The sequence below is a fragment of the Mesoplodon densirostris genome, chromosome 1 (assembly GCF_025265405.1).
Source record: "Mesoplodon densirostris isolate mMesDen1 chromosome 1, mMesDen1 primary haplotype, whole genome shotgun sequence".
NCBI lineage: Eukaryota > Metazoa > Chordata > Mammalia > Artiodactyla > Ziphiidae > Mesoplodon > Mesoplodon densirostris.
In genome coordinates, this window is record NC_082661.1 from 40853484 (window position 1) to 40861466 (window position 7983).

The 7983-nt window shown below is 39.5% G+C and overlaps 1 pseudogene; it reads right to left on the minus strand.

Annotated features, from left to right (window-relative positions):
* Positions 1 to 1344: 1344 nt before the first annotated feature.
* LOC132487956 (heterogeneous nuclear ribonucleoprotein A1-like) lies at positions 1345 to 2306 on the minus strand (annotated as a pseudogene).
* Between the last annotated feature and the right edge of the window lie 5677 nt (positions 2307 to 7983).

A 7983-nucleotide genomic window follows, 5' to 3' on the forward strand; every position in this document is an offset into this window, starting at 1 on the left:
TCGCTGGGTCATATGGTATTTCTATTTTAATTTTTTTTCCCTAGTGATAAACAAATCTCTATCCTACTAAGTACAATGGCACTGAAATTGAGGGCACCAAAGGGAGGGCTCAAAGGAAGCTATGTACAAATAACAGTGATTGGATATTAAGTAAACTGTTATAAAGTTTTAGAAATCATTTTCTATACAAACAACATTTTAGAATGGTTGTGTCATCTTGTGCCATATCTAAAGGAAAACTGCAGTTAGCATAAATTAAAGTAGATAATATGGTTCCTTACCATATCAGCAAATTTTTATCTCCATATAGATAATTACTAGTATGTCATTCCATAAACCTATATAAAGACCCACCCAACCAGAACAGAAACCAGTTTTCCTTTAATGTAAGTCTGTTTTTGTGTTAAGAGTAAAATCCTTACTGGTACTGGTCAGTTTAAAAATGTCTCCCGAAAACTTCTAATTTGTGGATTTATGGGGTGGCATTAACCAGCATCTGGTTTCTATTCTCTGGCAGCGTTTTGAACTTGAATTGTGATAGAAGCATTCAACCTTATCAGAGATAGTGGGTAGGGAAGGTCCAAAGCTCTGCCAGTCCCAAATCCATACAGTTGTCATTCCAAAGAAGAGGGTATTAGATCGTTTATTGATTACATATGATAATGGATGATACACAAGCTTCATTCCCACCTATAACTTTATCTGGTACCATAATTCAATTTAGATATATTGCATAGGATATGTGCCAACAATCATATTAATAACCAAAAAACTCCATGACTTCACTTGGGTGACCCTTTTCACAGTGAACTCCAGGTCACAACACAGTAACTGTCAGTTCAGCTACACCAATGTTTCTGAAGACAATAGCTTCTCCACCAAAGCAGGGTGTAAATAAATTTTGAATGGAATCTGTCATCGTCCTGAAGGAATTCTAACTTCATACTGTTGGGATAGTTTACCAAAATGGCTTCAGAGTAGACTAACTTTACACAGCACATTTAATAAAAAGACACATTTATTCAGCATCATGATCAGACTATTATATTTAGCAGTCAACAACATGGGTACAAAAAAAAAATCTACATTAAAACCCTTTGTTGGAATGCTTTACACTTTCCACAAAACAGAAACTAAGATAATCTGTTATACAGTTAGTCACAAGTACAGTACTCAAGTTTTTTTGCCCATACACATGAGTATTGTCTAAAACATGTCTTCTTTGTAGAAGCTAGGCCCTGCCACCATGGTTCTTGGCTGAGTTCACAAATCTCTTGTACCCTGTAGCTTCCCTCTCACTTCCCTGGCTCTCCTCTCCTGATAAGCTTTGTTTCCTGGCAGTAATTACAACCTCCTGCCACTGCCATAACTACTGCTGCTGCTGGAACCACCATAGCTACCTTGGTTTCATGGTTTGGCAAAGTATTGGCTTCCACCACCATAGGGGCCAGAACTTCTGACTCCAAAGCTTCCTCCTTTCATGGGTCCAAAATTTGAGGATTGATTGTTGTAAATGCCAAAATCATTGTAGCCTCCACCACCTCCAAAATTGCTCCCATCATTACCAACTGCATTATAGCTATCCCCACTGCCACCATAGCCACCACCACCGTGGCTGCCACCAAAGCCACCTCGACCACTGAAGTTTCTTCCACCACCAAAGTTGTCATTCCCACCAAAACCACCTCCACGACCACCACCAAAGCTTCCAGAACCACTTCAACCTCTCTGGCTGGATGAGGCGCTAGCCATCTCTTGCTGCGATAGGGCTTTCCTTACTTCACAGTTGTGGCCATTCACAGTGTGGTATTTCTGAATGACAGTCCGGTCTATGGAGTCATGGTCATCAAAGGTTATGAAAGCAAAGCCTCTTTTTTTGCCACTGCTTTGGTCAATCATAATTTCAGTCACTTCAATTTTCCCATACTGTTCAAAATAATCTCTTAGGTGATGTTCTTCAGTGTCTTCTTTAATGCCACCAACAAATATCTTTTCACAGTTAAGTGGGCACAAGGTCTTTGAGAATCTTCTCTTGAGACGGCCCTCTTTGGTTCCCCAACTCTTCCATCCACCTCGTGTGGCCTTGCCTTCATGGCCACACCCACCTCCTCCACAGTGGCATACATGACAACCCGGAAGCCTCTGGAGCACCTGGTGCTTGGATCCCTCATTACCACACAGTCTGTGCATGCTCCCCACTGCTCACAATGGCTCCTCAGGCATCCATCGGTTGTTTCAAAGCTCAAACCTCTGATGAAGAGCTTCTGCAGCTGTTTGGGCTCTTTGGGTGACTCTGACTTAGACATGACGACAGTGGAGGGGGGAGACGTCAACGATGCTTACTTGGTGGTATCCATGGGCAGAAAGCTATTTGAATTTTTTAAGGAACCTCCATACTGTTCTCCATAGTGGCTGTATCAATTTACATTCTCAGCAGTGCAAGAGGGTTCCCTTTCCTCCACACCTTCTCCAGCATTGGTTGTTTGTAGATTTTTTGATGATGCCCATTCTAACTGGTATAAAGTGATACCTCATTGTAGTTTTGATTTGCATTTCTCTAATAATTAGTGATGCTGAGCAGTTTTTCATGTGCCTCTTCACCATCTTTATGTCTTCTTTGGAGAGATGTCTATTTAGGTCTTCTGCCCATTTTTGGATTGGGTTGTTTGTTTTTTTAATATTGAGCTGTATGAGCTGTTAATATATTTTGGAGATTAATCCTTAGTCTGTTGATTCATTTGCAAATATTTTCTCCCATTCTGAGGGTTGTCTTTTTGTCATGCTTATGGTTTACTTTGCTGTGCAAAAGCTTTTAAGTTTCAATAGGTCACATTTGTTTATTTTTGTTTTTACTTCTATTACTCTAAGAGGTGAGTCAAGAAAGATCTTGCTGTGATTTCTGTCAAAGAGTGTTCTTTCTGTGTTTTCCTCTAAGAGTTTTATAATGTCTGGCCTTACATGTAGGTCTTTAATCCATTTTGAGTTTATTTTTGCATATGGTGTTAGGGAGTGTTCTAATTTCATTCTTTTACATGTAGCTGTCCAGTTGTCTCAGCACCACTTACTGAAGAGACTGTCTTTTCTCCATTGTATATGCCTCCTTTGTCATAGATTAGTTGACCATAGATGCGTGGGTTGATCTCTGGGTTTTCTATCCTGTTCCATTGATCTATATTTCTGTTTTTGTGCCAGTACTATATTGTCTTGATTACTGTAGCTTTTTAGTATAGTCTGAAGCCAGGGAGTCTGATTCCTCCAGCTCCGTTTTATTCCCTGAGGATTTTTTTGGCTATTTGGGGTCTTTTGTGTATCCGTACAAATTTTAAGATTATTTGTTCTAGTTCTGTAAAAAATACCATTGGTAATTTGATGGGGATTGCATTAAATCTGTAGATTGCTTTGGGTAGTATAGGCATTTTCACAATATTGATTCTTCCAATCCAAGAACATAGTATATCTCTCCACCTGTTTGTGTTATTTTTGATTAATTTCATCAGTGTCTTATAGTTTTCTGAGTACAGGTCTTTTACCTCCTTAGGTAGGTTTATTCCTAGGTATTTTATTCTTTTGGTTGCAATGGTGAATGGGATTGTTTCCTTAATTTCTCTTTCTGACCTTTCATTGTTAGTGTATAGGAATGCAAGAGATTTCTGTGCATTAATTTTGTATCCTGCAACTTTACCAAATTCATTGCTTAGCTCTAGTAGTTTTCTGGTAACATCTTTGGGATTATCTATGTATAGTATCATGTCACCTGCAAAGAGTGACCGTTTTACTTCTTCTTTTCCAATTTAGATTCCTTTTATTTCATTTTCTTCTCTGAATGCCATGGCTAGGACTTCCAAAACTATGTTGAATAATAGTGGTGAGAGGTGACATCCTTTTCTTGTTCCTGATCTTAGAGGAAATGCTTTCAGGTTTCACCACTGAGGATGATGCTTGCTGTGGGTTTGTTGTATATGGACTTTATTATGTTGAGGTAGGTTCCCTCTATGCCCACTTTCTGGAGAGTTTTTATCATAAATCGGTGTTGAATTTTGTCAGAAGCTTTTTCTGCACCTATTGAGATGATCATATGGTTTTTATTCTTCAATTTGTTAATATGGTGTATCACTTTGATTGATTTGTGTATATTGAAGAATCCTTGCATCCCTGGGATAAATCCCACTTGATCATGGTGTATGATCCTTTTAATGTGTTGTTGGATTCTGTTTGCTAGTATTTTGTTGAGGAATTTTGCATCTATATTCACCAGTGATATTGGTCTGTAATTTTCTTTTTTGTTGTTGTATCTTTGTCTGGTTTTGGTATCAGGGTGATGGTGGCCTAGTAGAATGAGTTTGGGAGTGTTCCTTGCTCTGCAATTTTTTGGAAGAGTTTGAGAAGGATAGGTGTTAGCTCTTCTCTAAATGTTTGATAGAATTCACCTGTGAAGCCATCTGGTCCTGGACGTTTGTTTGTTGGAAGATTTTAAATCATAGTTTCAATTTCATTACTTGTGATTGGTCTGTTCATATTTTCTATTTCTTCCTGGTTCAGTCTTGGAAGGTTATACCTTTCTAAGAATTTGTCCATTTCTTCCAGGTTGTCCATTTTATTGGCATAGAGTTGCTTGTAGTAGTCTCTTAGGATGTACTGTATTTCTGTGGTGTCCATTGTAACTTCCCCTTTTTCATTTCTAATTTTACTGATTTGAGTCCTCTCCCTCTTTTTCTTGATGAGTCTGGCTAGTGGTTTATCAATTTTGTTTATCTCCCCAAAGAACCAGCTTTTAGTTTTATTGATCTTTGCCATTGTTTTCTTTGTTTCTAGTTCATTTATTTCTGCTCTGATCTTTATGATTTCTTTCCTTCTGGTAACTTTGGGTTTTGTTTATTCTTCTTTCTCTAGTGCCTTTAGGTGTAAGGTTAGATTGTTTATCTGAGATTTTTCTTGTTTCTTGAGGTAGGATTGTATTGCTATAAATTTCCCTCCTAGAACTGCTTTTGCTGCATCCCAAAGATTTTGGGTCATTGTTTTTTTTTTTGTTTTTTTTTTTTTTCGGTACGCGGGCCTCTCACTGTTGTGGCCTCTCCCATTGTGGAGCGCAGGCTCCGGACACACAAGCTCAGCGGCCATGGCTCACTGGCCCAGCCGCTCTGCGGCATGTGGGATCCTCCCGAACCAGGGCACGAACCCATGTCCCCTGCATCGGCAGGCGGACTCTCAACCACTGTGCCACCAGGGAAGCCCGGTCATTGTGTTTTTGTTGTCATTCGTTTTATGTTGTCGTGTTTTTGTTGTCGTCATTTGTCTCATTTTTGTTGTCATTCTTCATGTGTTTTTGTTGTCATTTGCTTTTTGATTTCCTCTTTGATTTCGTCAGTGATCTATTGGTTATTTAGTAGTGTATTGTTTAGCCTCCATGTGTTTGTATTTTTTATGTTTTTTCCCTGTAATTTATTTCTAATCTCATAGTGTTGTTGTTGGAAAATATAATTGATATGATTTCAGCTTTCTTAAATTTACCAAGGCTTGATTTGTGACCCAAGATGTGATCTCTCCTGGAGAATATTCTGTGTGCACTTGAGAATAAAGTGTAATCTGCTGTTTTTGTATGGAATGTCCTATAAATATCAATTAAATCTCTCTGGTCTATTGTGTCATTTAAAGCTTGAGTTTCCTTATTAATTTTCTGTCTGGATGATCTGTCCATTGGTGTAAGTGAGGTGTTAAAGTCCCCACTATTATTGTGTTACTGTCAATTTCCTCTTTTATAGCTGTTACCATTGCCTTATGTATTGTGGTGCTCCTATGTTGGGTGCATATATATTTATAATAGTTATATCTTCCTCTTGGATTGATCCCTTCATCATTATGTAGTGTCCTTCCTTGTCTCATTCTTTATGTTGAAGCCTATTTTATCTGATATGAGTATTGCTACTCCAGCTTTCTTTTGATTCCCATTTGCATGGAATATATTTTTCCATCCCCTCCCTTTCAGTCTGTATGTGTCCCTAGGTCTGAAGTGGGTCTCTTGTAGACAGCATATATACGGGTCTTGTTTTTGTATCCATTCAGAACCCTCTGTCTTTTGGTTGGAGCATTTAATCCATTCACATTTAAGGTAATTATCAATATGTATGTTCTTGATACTATTTTCTGAATTGTTTGGGGTTTATTTTTGTATGTCCTTTTCTTCTCTTGTGTTTCCCACTTAGAGAAATTCCTTTAGCATTTGTTATATAGCTAGTTTGGTGGTGCTGAATTCTCTTAGCTTTTGTTTGTCTGCAAAGGTTTTGATTCTCCATTGAATCTGAATGAGATCCTTTCCAGGTACAGTAATCTTGGTTGTAGTTTCTTCCTTTTCATCACTTTGAATATATTATGCCATTCCCTTCTGGCTTGTAGAGTTTCTGCTGAGAAATCAGCTGTTAACATACAAGGGAACTCCCATAAGTTTATTTGTCATATTTCCCTTGTTGCTTTTAGTAATTTTTCTTTGTCTTTAATTTTTGTCAATTTGATTACTATGTATCTTAGTGTGTTTCTCCTTGGGTTTATCCTGCCTGGGACTCTGTGGTTCCTGGGCTTAGGTGGCAATTTCCTTTCCCATGTTAGGGAAATTTTTGACTATAATCTCTTCAAATATTTCCTTGGGTCGTTTCTGTCTCTCATCTCCTTCTGGGGCCCGTATAATGCAAGTGTTGGTGCATTTAATGTTGTCCCAGAGGTCTCTTAGGCTGTTTTCATTTCTTTTCACTGTTTTTTCTTTATTCTGTTCCACAGCGGTGAATTCCACCATTCTGTCTTCCCGGTCACTTATCCGTTCTTCTGCCTCAGTTATTCTGCTGTTGATTCCTTCTAGTGTATTTTTAATTTCAGTTATTGTATTGTTCATCTCTGTTTGTTTGTTCTTTAATTCTTCTAGTTGTTTGTTCTTTAATCCTCCTAAGTCTTTGTTAAACATTTCTTTCATGTTCTCGATCTTTGCCTCCATTCTTTTTCCGAGGTCCTGGATCATCTTCACTATCATTATTCTGAATTCTTTTTCTGGAAGTTTGCCTATGTCCAGTTCACTTAGTTGTTTTTCTGGGGTTTTATCTTGTTGCTTCATCTGGTACATTGTCCTCTTCCTTTTCATTTTGTCTGTCTTTCTGTGAATGTGGTTTTCGTTCCACAGGCTGCCAGACTGTAGTTCTTGCTTCTGCTGTCTGCTCTCTGGTGGATGAGGCTATCTAAGAGGCTTGTGCAAGCTTCCTAATGGGAGGGACTGGTAGTGGGTAGAGCTGGGTGTTGCTTTGTTGGGCAGAGCTCTGTAAAACTTTAGTCCACTTGTCTGCTGATGGGTGGGGGTGAGTTCCCTTCCTGTTGGTTGTTTGGCCTGATGCAACCCATAACTGGAGAATGCAGGGTCTTTGGTGGGGCTAATGGTGGTCTCCTGGAGGGTTCATGCCAAGGAGTACTTCCCAGAACTTCTGCTGCCAGTGTCCTTTTCCCCATGGTGAGCCCCAGCTGCCCCTGGCCTCTGCAGGAGGCCCTCCAACACTAGCAGGTAGGTCTGATTCAGTCTCCTATGGGGTCACTGCTTCTTACCCCTGGGACCTCATGTGCACACTACCTTGTGTGTGCCCTTCAAGTGTGGAGTCTCTGTTTCCCTCAGTCCTGTCGAAGTCCTGTAGTCAAATCCTGCTAGCCTTCAAAGTCTGATTGTCTTAGAATTCTTCTTCCTGTTGCCAGACCCACAGGTTGGGAAGCCTGACATGGGGCTTAGAACCTTCACTCCAGTGGGTAGACTTCTGTGATATAATTGTTCTCCAATTTGTGAGTCAACCCCCCCAGCAGTTATGGGCTTTGATTTTATTGTGTTTGTGGTCCTCCTACCATCTCATTGAGGCTTCTCCTTTGTCTTTGGATGTGGGGTATCTTCTGGATGTGTGGTGAGTTCCAGTGTCTTCCTGTCGATGATTGTTCAGCAGCTAGTTGTGATTCTGGTGTTCTCGC